The sequence below is a fragment of the Chiloscyllium plagiosum genome, unplaced genomic scaffold (assembly GCF_037043375.1).
Source record: "Chiloscyllium plagiosum isolate Xiang-an unplaced genomic scaffold, Cpla_swu_hap1 HiC_scaffold_20, whole genome shotgun sequence".
Taxonomy (NCBI): Eukaryota; Metazoa; Chordata; class Chondrichthyes; order Orectolobiformes; family Hemiscylliidae; genus Chiloscyllium; species Chiloscyllium plagiosum.
In genome coordinates this window covers 6,809,545-6,824,594 of record NW_028270158.1, presented here as the reverse complement: position 1 = coordinate 6,824,594, position 15,050 = coordinate 6,809,545, and the positions used below count along the sequence as shown (strand labels likewise).

At 44.8% G+C, this 15,050-nt stretch overlaps 1 protein-coding gene and 1 pseudogene across 1 annotated transcript in view; both read right to left on the bottom strand.

The window, feature by feature from the left end:
* The window catches only part of shisa9a (shisa family member 9a), a 427,797-nt gene that overhangs the window by 337,427 nt on the left and 75,320 nt on the right, over nt 1-15,050 (bottom strand). The gene's annotated exons all lie outside the window — the stretch shown is intronic.
* Nucleotides 7,731-15,050, bottom strand: part of LOC148146562 (large ribosomal subunit protein eL37-like) — a 33,367-nt pseudogene continuing 26,047 nt past the window's right edge.

Below are 15,050 nucleotides of genomic sequence, written 5' to 3'. Positions count from 1 at the left end.
AAAAGGCCAAACAGTGCACTCCCTAAAGGATGCTGGGAAACTGGAACAGAAAGGGGCCAAATCTTTTTCCCATGGTCCCTGTTTGAAGAAACAAGGCTGAAATCGTCCCAAGGGCGACGTTCAAAATGAAAAAGCAGGACTTAGAATCCCTACAGCATGGAAACAGGCCCTTTGGCCCAACAACAGCACACTGACCCTCTGAATAGTATCTCAACCAAACCCATTCCCCATAACTCTACATTTACCCCTGACTAATGCACCTAACCATACATTCCTGAACACTATGGGCAATTTAGCATGGTCAATTTACCTAACCTAGACATCTTTGGACTGTGGGAGGAGACCAGAGCAAACCCACACAGACACAGGGAGAATGTGCAAACCCCACACAGACAGTTGTCTGAGGCTGGAATCAAACCTGGGTCACTTGCTCTGTCAGACAGCAGCACTAACCACTGAGCCAATGTGCCACCCCAAACCTCCACCTTGTGGAGGAATAACTTCAGCATTACCAAGCAAACCATAGGCAAACAGGCAAAAGTCAGGGCAACTCACACACGGCCAAAGGGCTTTTCATAGGAACTTTGGCACCAGTCCTGGCACAGGAAGAAGCTCCATCAATGGGATGGACTCCACCTGAACAAGGAAGGGACCCATCCCCGAGTAGAAACAGGGATGGCAAAAGTCTTAAACTGTAAGATGGAGGGGAGGGGTCAATGAGAAACATAAGCAGCCTCAACAATAAAGGTAACGTCATGAGTGAGAGAGAGAGAAATGACTGGTGGTGGTTTACCTTGAGGGTGATTATGCCTCAGGCAAGGAGAGGGATTCATGGTCATCTTAGCTGGTGCAGAAATTAAACCCCTGCTGTTGATATTAACTCAGTTTGATAAACCAGACATCCAGCTAACCGACCTCCTATCAACCACACAGGCAGCAGAAGATAGGAAATAATAGGAGGACAGTCATGGGAGGACACTAACAGAACTATAGAACAAGAATGTAAAAAGATGTTTAAACAGAAATCCTTATTTTAAAAATATTAGTTAAAATGCCTGTACAGTGTTAGTAATCAAGTTAAAAATCACACAATACCAGATTATAGCCCAACCTGTTGGACTATAACCTGCTGTTGTGTGATTTTTAACTTTGTCCACCCCAGTCCAACACCAGCACTTCCACATCACGTTATTAATAAAACAAAGGAACTAATGGCAATCGTGCATTGTGAGAAATCAGACTTGATCAGAATTATTCAAGTGACTGGAAAATCAGGATTCAGAAAGAAACAGCGCAGGGTTTATGTAATTTCAGAGTGACCTGTTCAGAGATGTTATTCCACACTTGTGGAGCCAGGAGTATTGGAACCTGAGGACTTGTGGCCTAGGGATTGTCACACTCTCACTCTGCACAACAAGAGCTCCTACATTACAGGGTTCATTGGGAAAAGAAGGAACAACAGCTGACCATAATGGCAGTAGAGAAAGGGGCATACATAATGGGGATCAGGAAAACAAAATTAGAATTCATATGACTAGAGTTAAAAGACAATAAAGGATCCATCAGACTAGGATATTAATATTGAATATGATCAGAAGGGATGCCTGAAGCCTAATGAAACAAGGGAAGAGGTAATGGATATACAAATTAAGGGTTAATTGGGTGTGAATTGGTTGTATAAATATGGGGAACTGGTAATTAGTGTGAGTTTAATGGAGTGTGGTTTAAGTCAAAAGTGTGGTCTTGGACTCTATTCCAAACAAAAATCCTCTTGTTGCCTAACACAGGAGATGTAGTCTACAGGGTGAAAGCGAGGACTGCAGATGCTGGAGATCAGAGTCAAGATTAGAGTGGTGCTGGAAAAGCACAGCAGGTCAGGTAGTATCCAAGAAGCAGGAAAATCGACGTTTCGGGCAAAAGCCCTTCATCAGGAATGACATAGTCGACAGACCACTTGCTTGTGGAAGGAAGGAGAAAGAAGAAACATGCAGACAAATTAACGAATTGTGTTAGAAAAAAATACAATAATAATCATGGGGAGCTTCAGAAACCCAGTTATTGGTTGAGCTGAACTGTAGGTAAAGGCAATAAAGGAACAGAGCTCCTAGACTTTGTACCGCACTCCTGTCTCATCCTGGGTGTACAAAAACAGAGCATCGAAAAATTCACTAACGAACTTAGTCATGGAATGGCAAGAGCAGGTAAGAGAAGTAAAAATAGCAGAGCAGCTCAACAAAAGTGACCTTAATGTAATTTACACTTCCAGAAGAATTGTCAAGATGCAGTAAGTTTGAAGAAAATCAATGTAACTATTTGGAGAAAAATGGACTTTGAGGGCCTGAGAATAAAACTTGGGAAAATAAGATTGTAAACAATGCTGCAGAATAACTTTCCAAAACATTTAAAACAATAATTCACAGAGCACAGTAAAATCAATTCACTAAAAGCGAGAAAATAAACCCAACACAAGTGAGACTCTGGTGAAGTAAGGAGACATCAAGTACACAGGCAATGGAGATGAGCACAACACGACAGAATACAAAGATTATAAGTTCAAAGGCAAAGGTGAACTACCAAATTAAATCAACACAGAACATTCTTAAAAAGAGTAATAAACATCAATGAAAAGGAAGACCAGGACGGCAATAAGACCATTATTACACAGACAGGTGAATACCATGGTAATGAAACCAGTTTCAATTTCAGAACCACTAGATATGGTTATACTTCGACCTTCAAAAGACATTATTGTCCCATTACTAACCCTTATATGTAGCTGTTAACTGCATCCCTCATTTCACTTCAACTCAAACGCCAGCAAGTCCCTCATCAATGCTTTCAAATCGCTGTTGGGTGCCTGATCTCAACCGTAATCCACACACTGCCACTTCTCGGTACAATGAACAAATCATTCCTGCATATAGACGTTGGAAAATACTCCAAACGAATTAAAACAAGAAAACCCAAAGAACTGCAGATACAGAGAATCAGAAACAAAAACAGAAATTGCTGGAGAAACTCAGCAGGTCAGGCAGCCTCTGTGGGGAGAGAAACAGAGTTAAAGTTTCGGGTTCAGCAACCTTTCCTCAGTACGGATAGCAGTTAGGAAAAGGCAGATGTATCTGCTGACAATGGGATGGGGAGAGGGGAAGGAGTAAACGATAGGTAAAGGTGAAGCCCAGAGAGAGAGCACACTCGGGCAGACAAGGGAAGGAGTAGAGGTCAGTCTGGGAGAATCTATAGAGTTCAACAATTTTGGACCTAAGCAATCTCTCCCATCTCCTCACCCCACCCCCCACACAACAGGCCTTGTCATCACATGGGCAGCTACCACATACAACCCGCTGTCAGCCACTAATGGCTCCCAATATCAGCTATTCCATTCTCCCAGACTGACCTTTACACACTCTGCCTGACTGTTGTTCTCTCTCTCCCTCTCTCTGGGCTCCATCCTGACCTACCACTCACTCTTCCCCCTCTCCCTCCAGGCCACCTTCACCATTTCCTGGCTGCAATCAGTTCTGAACAAAGGCCACTGGACCCGAAATGTTAACTCTGTTTCTTTCCGCACCAGACCTGCTGAGTTTCTCCAGAAATGTCTGTTTTTGTTTCTGATTTTCAGCATCTGATGCTGCCATACCTGCCGAACTTTCCCAGCAATTTGTCAGCAAGAGAGCTAGGAGTGCGATGAGGAGAAACATTTTTACTGAGAGAGTTGTTAGGGTTTGCCTGGGAGTGAAGGGCAGGTGGATTCCACAGGAGGTTTCAAAAGGGAACTGGATATGGATTTGGAATTTATGGATTTAGAGGGTTCTGGAAATTGGGGCTGGAGAGTGGGACTAGCTGGGAACCAGTACAGACATGATGGGTCAAATAGCCTCCTTCTGCACAGTGACATTCTAGGATTCTAATTTCTGACTTTGTTTCCAAAAGAATTAATTCTGCTCACTGAGTTAAATGATCAGATTTCAATAGAATCCTCTCTGGACTCTTATTGCAATTCTGAAGGCTGATGCCCTAGATATTACCTTCAAATGAAAGAGTGAGGTTGTATTTATCACTTCATTTGACCACAAATGTTAAACAGATGCATAAGGTTAACTGGTTACTATGGTACCTGATGACAGTAATTCCCCCATTTCATCACACCTCCTCATGTTATTGTAACACAAGTTGACAGTTCAATACTTTTCACTGTATTAAACTTTAAGAATTTTACAGCTCAGACTCTCACTTTCTGGTGTGGAAATGTATTGTTCGGGATAAATAAGGGAGCCTCCAGGCTAAGGTGAAATCTTTGAGCTGGATAAGAAGGGAAGTGGCTAGAAATGGAACACTGACTCCAACTTCATGGTGTTCACCTGAAATCAGGAAAAGGAATTTCTTCACTGAATAAAGGTGTGTTTTCTGAGACAAAACTTTGCAAAAGGGTCAACAAATATCTCAGATTTGATTATGATGAAACATTGGCTGAGGTTTTAGGTACCAGTAATCAGAACACAATTACATTTGACGTAACCAGAGATGAGAACACTCACCAGTAAACTTGCTGTGAATGCTACAGATTAATATGTGATCATACCAAGCACGGGTGACACTCCTATCTGTTTGAAAAGAGTTTCCAAGGGTTTAAAGCATTCAACAGTATAAACTGACTTGCATTTATATAGCACCTTTCACATAACAGAACATTCTAAAGCATTGTGCAGAAACGTTAAAAGTCAAATGTTCACACCCACCCGTATAAAGATATTACAGCCGAAGGCTAATAATGCTTACTCAAAAAGAGACATTTAAGGAGCTTTTGAAGGCAGAGAGAGAGAGAGAGAGAGAGAGCGCGAGGTGTAAGCAGCCAGGACTCAAGACAGCAGAATTGAACCTGTGCAGATGTCTCTGAGAGTAGTGGAGCTGAAGGAGGTACGAGGGAGAACCATGGAAACAACTGAAAAGGAGAATGGAATTTTAAAATCAAGTTAATTTATTCTTTAAGACCATAATATGGAAGAATTTTGAGCCACTCTGCCCTTCAACGGCTGATCTGATAATCGTCAACCCCACCTTCCTGTCCTTCTCCCCATAAGTTTTGAACCCATTTACCACATATTCTTGACAACCAGGTTGTCCCATGTCCATATTACTGAGACTAGCTTTGATTCCAAATTTTTATTAATTCAAATTGAAACTCTAGGAGCTGCTGTGGTTGGCTTTGAGTCCATGTCACCAAAGCACTCCTACTGTAGCATCAGCACTACACTACCATCCTCAATCTCCCTCTCCCCTTTACTATCAAACTGCTGTTTAATAAAGAAAAATAGCTCCAAATTAAAATGGATTCAACACAAAAGAAAAGGCCTCAAAATACCAAGGAAGATTTTCAAGATTTTTATATTTTAGGTTTTATTGCCACATGTACTCAAGGACAGGAGTACAGGAATACAGTGAAAAGTGTATAATGTAACCACACGAGGCGCCATCTTAGGTACAAAGGTACCTAGGTACAAAGAGGCTTAGGTACAAAGTAGTAAGAGAAACAGAATTGAGAGGTTAAGCATTATCTTCATAGAATAAGTAGAAAAATAAATTAATAAGATAATAGTTAAAATTAAAGTCTTTATTAATTTAAACTAGGAAACTGCAGGAACAGGTTAAATTCTCAGCAGTTTTTGACAAGTCCTCTGCTTATCTCCCTCTCCAGGTGACCTCGACACTGCCAGCACAGATACCAGGGGGAGCGCTCCCTCACTGCCCGCTCTTTCCACTTGTTCTTCCCACATTGGGCCGTGGTGCTGTCACTGATGCTGAAGCTGCCACCTCCCAGAATCCCCCAGTGCATCGGAAACATGCTCCAGGCAAGACCCACTCACATGCTGAGCTGAGACACCACCGCGACCTGCCGAGGCCCACCATGACTGCAGAGAGACCAGGCTGAGACTCACCATGAGCTGAAGAGAGACCAGGCTGAGACTCACCATGAGCTGAAGAGAGACCAGGCTGAGACTCACCATGAGCCGCAGGGAGACCAGGCCGAGACACTACCATGAGCCGCAGGGAGACCAGGCTGAGACGCTACCATGAGCCACAGGGAGACCAGGCCGACAATACCGTGAGCCACAGAGAGACCAGGCTGAGACAATTCTGTGAGCCACAGAGAGACCAGGCCGAGACACCACCATGTGCTGCAGGGAGACCAGGCCAAGACAATACCATGAGCCACAGAGAGACCAGACCGAGACAATACCATGAGCCACAGAGAGACCAGGCTGAGACAATTCTGTGAGCCACAGAGAGACCAGGCAGAGACCACGAGCCACAGAGAGACCAGGCGGAGACACCACCACGTGCCACAGAGAGACCAGGCCGAGACACCACCATGTGCCACAGAGAGACCAGGCTGAGACAATTCTGTGAGCCACAGAGAGACCAGGCAGAGACCACGAGCCACAGAGAGACCAGGCGGAGACACCACCACGTGCCACAGAGAGACCAGGCCGAGACACCACCATGTGCCACAGAGAGACCAGGCCGAGACACCACCACGTGCCACAGAGAGACCAGGCCGAGACACCACCATGTGCCGCAGGGAGACCAGGCCAAGACAATACCATGAGCCACAGAGAGACCAGGCCGAGACAATACCGTGAGCCACAGAGAGAGACCAGGCCGAGACACCACCATGTGCCGCAGGGAGACCAGGCCGAGACAATTCCATGAGCCTCAGAGAGACCAGGCTGAGATACCACCATGAGCTGCGGGGAGACCAGGCCAAGACAATACCATGAGCCACAGAGAGACCAGGCGGAGACACTACCATGCCCCACAGAGAGACCAGGCCGAGACACCACCATGAGCCACAGAGAGACCAGTCCGAGACACCACCATGAGCCGCAGGGAGACCAGGCCAAGACAATACTGTGAGTCACGGAGAGGCCAGGCCGAGACAATACTGCGAGCCACAGAGAGACCAGGCCGAGATAATACTGCGAGTCACAGAGAGGCCAGGCCGAGACAATACTGCGAGCCACAGAGAGACCAGGCCGAGACAATATTGGAAGCCACAGAGACCAGGCCGAGACACTACCATGAGCCACAGAGAGACGAGGCCGAGACACCACCATGAACCACAGGGAGACCAGGCCAAGACAATACTGCGAGTCACGGAGAGGCCAGGCCGAGACAATACTGCGAGCCACAGAGAGACCAGGCCAAGATAATACTGCGAGTCATGGAGAGGACAGGCCAAGAGAATAGTGCGAGCCACAGAGAGACCAGGCCACGACAATACTGCAAGCCACAGAGAGACCAGGCCGAGACAATACTGCGAGTCACGGAGAGGCCAGGCCGAGACAATACTGCGAGCCGCAAAGAGACCAGGCCGAGACAATACTGCGAGCCACGGAGAGGCCAGGCCGAGACAATACTGCAAGCCACAGAGAGACCAGGCCGAGACAATACTGCGAGCCACAGAGAGACCAGGCCGAGATAATACTGCGAGCCATAGAAAGACCAGGCTGAGACAATACTGCGAGCCACGGAGAGGCCAGGTCGAGACAATACTGCGAGCCACAGAGAGACCAGGCCGAGATAATACTGCGAGCCATAGAGAGACCAGGCTGAGACAATACTGCGAGTCACGGAGAGGCCAGGCCGAGACAATACTGTGAGCCACAGAGAGACCAGGCTGAGACGATACTGCGAGTCACAGAGAGGCCAGGCCAATTCGATACTGCGAGCTACAGAGAGACCAGGCCGAGACAATACTGCGAGTCACGAAGAGGCCAGGCCGAGACAATACTGCGAGCCTGGAGAGACCAGGCCGAGATGATACTGCGAGCTGCAGAGAGACCAACACCAAGAGATAAAGAAAAGGAAAGGAGAAATAAATAGATGAAACAGAGGATCTCTGCTGGAGCATCCCATTCTGCTTTTCTGTTTATCTAAATCTAACCATTTGTGGTCAAGTTAAAAAAGCAAGAAAGGAAAGATGATAATAAAATATCTGAAGGATAGATTCAGAATAAAAGAAAAACAGGAATGAAGTTTGACCTCTGAAAATGGGACTGGATGAGGATCTGTCAGCTGATACCACACACACACTCACACACACTCACACTCACTCATACACACACACACACACTCACTCATACATACACACTCACTCATACACACACTCACACTCATACACACACTCACACTCATACACACTCACACACTCTCATACATACTCAAACAGACACTCACACTTGCACACACATTCACACACACACACACACACACTCATACACACACTCACTCTCTCACACACACACACTCCAAACAAAGTTTGTATTATCAGTTTTTATCAAGGAGACTTGCAATGTCTCTGATTTGGAAAGTGAGCTAATGGGTGTTGGAGAGGTAAGGTGTGACAGTATTCACATGATTACCAGTAGCGTTGCTGAACAGCTGTGAAGACATAAGGCAAACAAATCTCTGGGGCCAGATAAGATGCAGCCAAGGATCCTTAAGAAAAGCAAGGGAGCAAATGAGAGAAACTCTGGCACGAATCTTGCAGAAATTGTTGAGCATTGGAGAGGTGCTGAAAGAGAAGGCAGATGCTGTTCGATAAATAGGTTGTGAATGTGGCCCAGTAAACAATTTAGCATCCAGGACAGATGCAGGTACCAAAACCCCTTCCTCGAGATAAAGTTCACTGAGCTCTGGATGCAAATGCAATCAAGAGATGAGTTTCTGAAAGTAGTGATGGTAGAAATCTCCAGGCAGTCCCTGGGTTGGGAATGGGTTCCATCCTGGAGTCCAGCCGCAAATTAGTTTGTGGGAACTCACTGCAGGACAATGGAAAGGAACTGTGCATTAAATACAGAAAATGTTCATACATCAGGTCTTTAAAGTGACCTTGTGTGAGATCGTGTTTATTAAGTATGAGTGTTTGCAAGTTGGAGACCCCTGTAGTTACTGTGATTTCATTGAAGGTGTGACCAAAGTGTTTGTTATGTTTAAGGTAGTGTATATGGTGCACTTGGATTTCAGTAAAGTCTTTGATACATTTTCTGTACAAAATAAAAGCATCAGAGTCAGGGAGAAAATTGTACAACAGTTCGATAAATGATTGATAAAGAAAACATGCTGGTACAAAACTCTCCAGCAAGCCGATTACAACATCCTAACGGTGCAGGTGATAGCCCTCGATTCACCGCAGCCCTGATCTGCTCCACGGCACTCACTCCCTGGCACTTCCTCCATCGTCTCCCTCCCATGTCCCACTTTAAACCATTGCTGAATTTCGCCCATGCCTCTTCCCTCTGCCTGCCCCATCCAACCCTCTGCTCTCCTCCCTTCGCCCTGAATGTTTACGGTAGGCCATTCACCCACCAATCGGGGCATTTCACTCTCTCTAAAAGCTCAGTCTGCTTATCTGGTATCCAGGGCTAGACAAATTGGAATGGCCTCCAACTAAACATTTGAATACACTTGGGAAATGGTGGGCAAGCAGCTGAGGAAAGTCAGTCAATGTGAAGACCAGTAAGGAACAAGAGGAGGCCACTTGGCCCTTTGAGCCTGCCCCGCCATTCTATAAGATCCTGGGCTGGTCTGATCTTAACTACAAGTCTACATTCCTGCATATCCCCGATAATCTTCCATCCCCATGGTCATCAAGAATCACTCTCCTTCTGTCTCAAAAATATTGAACAATTCTGCATCCACTGCCTTTTGAGGAAGGGAATTTCGAAGATTCAGAACCATCTGAGAGAGAAAATGTTTCCTCCTCTTGGTTTTAAAAGGGTGACCTCTTAATTTTAAACAATGGCTCCTAGTTCTAGATTCTCCCACAAGAGGAACTATCCTTCCCACATCCACCCGGTCAAGTCTCTCTCAGGATCCGGTCTCTCTCAGTTCAGCCACCTCTGACTCTTCCAAACCCCAGGGGATAAGGGCCCGGCCAATCCAGGCTTTATTCTTAAGGCAATCTGTTCATTCCAGGTTCTAGTTGAGTACAGCTTCTCTGAACTGCTTCCAGAAGTCATTAACACCCTTCCTTGAGTGCAGTGAGCAGCAACGTACACAGTAATCCAGATGCTGGAGTGAGCCCGGAGAGGACTCATGGTGGGCGAGTCGAGTCTGAGCTAGTGTGGTACCCAGCAACGTCAATAGGGTCTACATTGGCGAGGCCCATTGAGGACATAGTGATGAGAGTGTTGGTGGAGGCAGGATGGTGTCAGAGGTGGGAAACCTCTGTTCCAGCAGGAGCAGCAACGCGGTGAAGCAGACATGTGCCTGACCAGTCTGGAGGTGGCTCATGGAGCACTTAACTAGAAGGACTGCAGAGGTGAACACTTCATTTTTCTGCCTTTATATTCTATGTTTTGGTTTATTTTTCTGTGTTTTATGATGGCACCAGAGAGTCATGACTCTACACAGCACTTTCCACTGTGCTTTGTAACAGAATACATGTGACAATAAATAAATCGAATCAGATGCAATATTACTGACACTCTGTATAACTGAAGCATAACTACTTACTCTTGCATTCTCATGATAAAACATAAGATTCTATTCACTTTCCTGGTTACTTGCTGTATCTGCACATAAATCTGCTCGGGTACACTAGATCACCTAGATCTCTCTGCATCGCAGAATTCTGCAACCTCTCACTGTTTAAATAACATGCCTCTTTTTCATTCTTTCTGCCAAAATGGACAGTTTCGCACTTCCCCACGTATTTGCCAGATCCTTGCCCATTTACGTACATCCTTCTCACACCTCGTTTTCCTAATTTTGTGTCATCAGCACATTTACCTTTGCTCCCTACAACCAAATCATTTATATAAATTGCAACGAGTTGTGGCCCCAGCACTGACCCTTGTGGCACACCATTTGGGAGATCCTGTCCGCCTGAAAATGACCCATTTCTTTCTACTTCCTGTTGGCCAGCCAATCTTCTGTCCATAAGGTGTGGTGCTGAAAAAACACAGCCGGTCAGGCAGCATCCGAAGAGCAGGAGAGTTGATGTTTTGAGCAACAAGTTCTTCATCAGGAATGCTTATGCTCGAAACATCGGCTCTCCTGCTCCTCCGATGCTGCCTGACCGGCTGTGCTTTTCCAGCACCACATGTTTTGACTCTGATCTCCAGGATCTGCAGCCCTCACTATCTCCCAATCTTCTGTCCATTCCAGAATGAACAGTATGGTAGCCTTGCACTCTGAGCTTTCACTTCTGCAAGAGCCTTTGATGCAGCATCTTATCAAACACCTTCTCTAAATATAAATAAAATACATCCACTGGCTCCACTTTTATCTCAGAAAACACTTTACTTGGAGACAAGGCAACAATCCAGCGAGTCAAACATTACTTAAAAAAAAGGAAAAGACAGTTATGTGTATGGAAAGTAAGAGATCTGTGTGTCCTGATAGACAATGACAAGGATGCTCACTGGGCATTAGAATTATAGAATCCCTACAGTGTGGAAGCAGGCCATTCAGCCCATTGTGTTCACACTGACCCTCTGAAGAGCATCCCGCTATTGCTGTATTTCCCAGGGCTAACCCGCCTAGCCAAAAGGCCCCGGGACACTGTGGGTGATTTAGCACAGCCAATCCACCCAAACCTGCACATCTTTGGACTGTGGGAGGAAACCCACGCAGACATGAGGAGATTGTACAAACTTCACACAGACAGTCGCCCGATGATGGGATTGAACCTGGGTCCCTGACACTGTGTGAGGCAGCAGTGCTAACCATTGGACTACCACACCATTTGTAAAGCAATTTAATGTACAAAATAATGAGAGGAATAGATAAGAGTCAATAGCCAAAGACTTTTCCCAGGGCAGGATTGACTGGTACGTGGAGTCATAGTTTGAAGATATTAGGAGGAAGGTATAAAGGAGACATCAGAAGTAGGTATTTTACACAGAGAGTTGTGAATGCATGGAATGTGTTGCCAGTTGAGGTGGTGGAAGCAAAGTCATTGGGGACATTTAAGTGACTGCTGGACATGCACATGGATAGCAGTGAGTTGAGGGGTGCGTAGGTTAAGTTACAATATTTTACATTAGGATTAAGTCTCGGCACAATATTGTGGGCCCAAGGGCCTGTTCTGTGCTATACTTTTCTATGTTCTATGTTCTATCTTTACGAGGTCACTACTGAGCTGAAATTAGAAGATAATGCTGCTAGTTTGCACATATGTGTGTGACTACATTCCTGCATAAAGCTCTGTTTGCTATAATATAGAAAAAGAGACTTTATCTATTGCAAGGATATAGAACAGCACAACTGAAACGACTGGGTGAGCGGTGGGATTTGATTACAGCATGACATGATTATAAATTAATGTCAATTGATTGTATCCCATTGTAATAACAAGAAGCTTGAGAGTTGAAATGCTTTTGATTGTCCCTTTAGAATAAATCTGTTCCACCTCATCTAAAACAGCACAAGTAAAGGATGCGGTCTGGGCTTGAAGAGGGTGCAATGTAAAAGCAATTTTCAGAAACACCATCTCAGTTAGCAAGTGGTAAATCTATGGAACAGGGTCCCCCAGAGAAATGAGGAATCAGTTCATCCTGATCTATTCAGCACAAAATAGGATACCATTTCTTTCAGACATTAATGTTTCGAGTTAGAGTATGAAGATTGAGAGATGTGACATTTGCTAAGTGTCACATACCATGGGCATTTTATGTTTAACAATTTCTATGTACTGAAAGAGTGATAGTACAGTTTGTTCAGATCCAACTCAATAGCACTTGTTCAAATCTCAGTGGTGCTTAAAAAAGGAAAATTCTTACTGGTCACTAAGTATCCAAGTCAATATATTAGAGCATTGTTAATCTTCACATTTAGACAGTACAATATAGTTTACCCTCACAGTAGAGGGTTCAGAGGTACAAAGACAACCTAAGATTGGAAACTTGTTTTCATCAGCAGTGCACTAATCACAGAATCACTCAAACCCTGATTTAAATTCAGGATGGCTTCTATCGTGGATAAAATTGGATAGAGCGGTTGACTTCTGCTTAATGAATACAAGCCTGCACTTACAGTTTCTCAGGAGAGAAATAGTCACCTTTCCCACATTGTACTCTATTTGCCAGATCTTTACCCACTTACTCATGTCATCTTCACAACTCACTTTCCTACCTATCTTCATATCATCAGCAAATTTACCAACTACACCTTTCCTCCAACAGGCTGTAGCAGATACTCGCTGCATTCCATATTGACCCCAGGCCTCTGCATAAAGCCCAACACCGTTCAAACTGCTGATGCTTCTTCAGCTTTTGTTTCCTCTCCGATGTTCTTAAAATACGTCCAATTTCTCCCCAATGTTCATTCAACTCCACGTTTGAATCTCTCCAGTCTGAATCCAATCCTGTCATATACTGAGCAAAACCACAATTTACATCAGGGTGGCTCAGTGGTTAGCACTGCTGCCTCACAGCGCCAGGGACCCAGGTTTGATCCCAGCCTCAGGTGACTGTCTGTGTGGAGTTTGCACATTCGCCCTGTGTCTGCGTGGGTTTCCTCCCACAGTCAAAAGAGGTTTATAAAATCATGAGGGGGATGAATAGACAAAGAATTTTTCCTGGGGTCAGGGAGTCCAGAACTGGAGGGCATAGGTTTAGGGTGAGAGGGAAAAGATATAAAAGGGACCTAAGGGGCAACTTTTGCACACAGAGGGTGGTACGTGTATGGAATAAGCTGCCAGACGAAGTGGTGGAGGCCGGTACAACTGCAACATTTAAAAAGGTGCCTGGATTGGTATATGAATAGGAAGGATTTAGAGGGATGGGCCGGGTGCTGGCAGATGGGACTAGGTTGGGTTGGGATATCTCGTCGGCATGGACAAGTTGGATCGAAGGATGTGTTTCCATGCTGTACATCTCCATGACTCTGTGCAGGTTAGGTCGTTTGGCTGTGCTAAATTGCCCATTGCATGTAGCTTAGATGGCGTTGGCTAAGGGAAATGCAGGTGGAGGGGTGAGATACCCTTCCGAGGGTTGGTTTGGACTCAAATGGCCTGCTCTCATGTTGTAGGGATTCTATCTCTGTGACTGAACTAAGCAAAGGTGGGAAGGATCTTCCAAGGACATTGTGTGATTTACCTTTCAAAAGCTGCATAAAGCATTAGGAGGGATATTACATCATAGTCATAATGGTCACTGTAACCACATCCACAAAACCTAGCTCCTGTTGATCAGCTGAGTGAGTCTATCACACTTTCTCCTATGCTTCCAATTTTAGCTGGAGAATCTGGCTTATGCTTTGATTCTTCCAATTCCAGAAATAAATCCTGTTTCTTGGTGACATTACCTGAAGACACAGGGCCTACAGGCCCCAGGCTTTATGGAATAATGCCCAGTTCATGTTCGCAACAGAACAGTCAGTTCCCCTGAAAGGAACCTAGCTGGAAAGATCATCATTTTAAAAATGTGTTTGTTATGAAAGTGATCTTTTACTGAACCACAAACACACAATATCGCAGTCTTTGTTTTAACAAGAAAATAAAATGATAATCCATTACATCGAAAATGAAGATAAACAAGAACAATACTTTATCTCCTTATTACATAGTGTCATAGAGATATACAGCACGGAAACAGACCCTTCAATCCAAGATTCAGATTTTTAAACACCCAGAAGTAACTAAAACACTCTTTATAGATTGAACAGAAACAATAGCTTTGTATCAGGGTCAACTTCACCTTGAACACCAATTTGATGGTAATAACATTGAATGTCAAGGGGCCGTGATTGGAATGTTTTTTATTGGAGATAGTCATTGCCTGGTATTTGTGTGGCATGAACGTTACTTACCATTTGCCACTTAGCCCAAGGAGAAAGTCAGGACAGCAGATACTGGAGAGTCAGAACAAAACGTGTGGTGCTGGAAAAGCGCAGCAGGTCAGGCAGCATCTGAGGGGCGGGAGAATCAACGTTTCGGACAGAAGGCCTTCATCAGGGCTTGTCAGCCTGAGCATGGATATTGTCCAGATCTTGCAGCATTTATATAAACATATAAGAAGTCAGCATGTCCTTAAATATTGTTT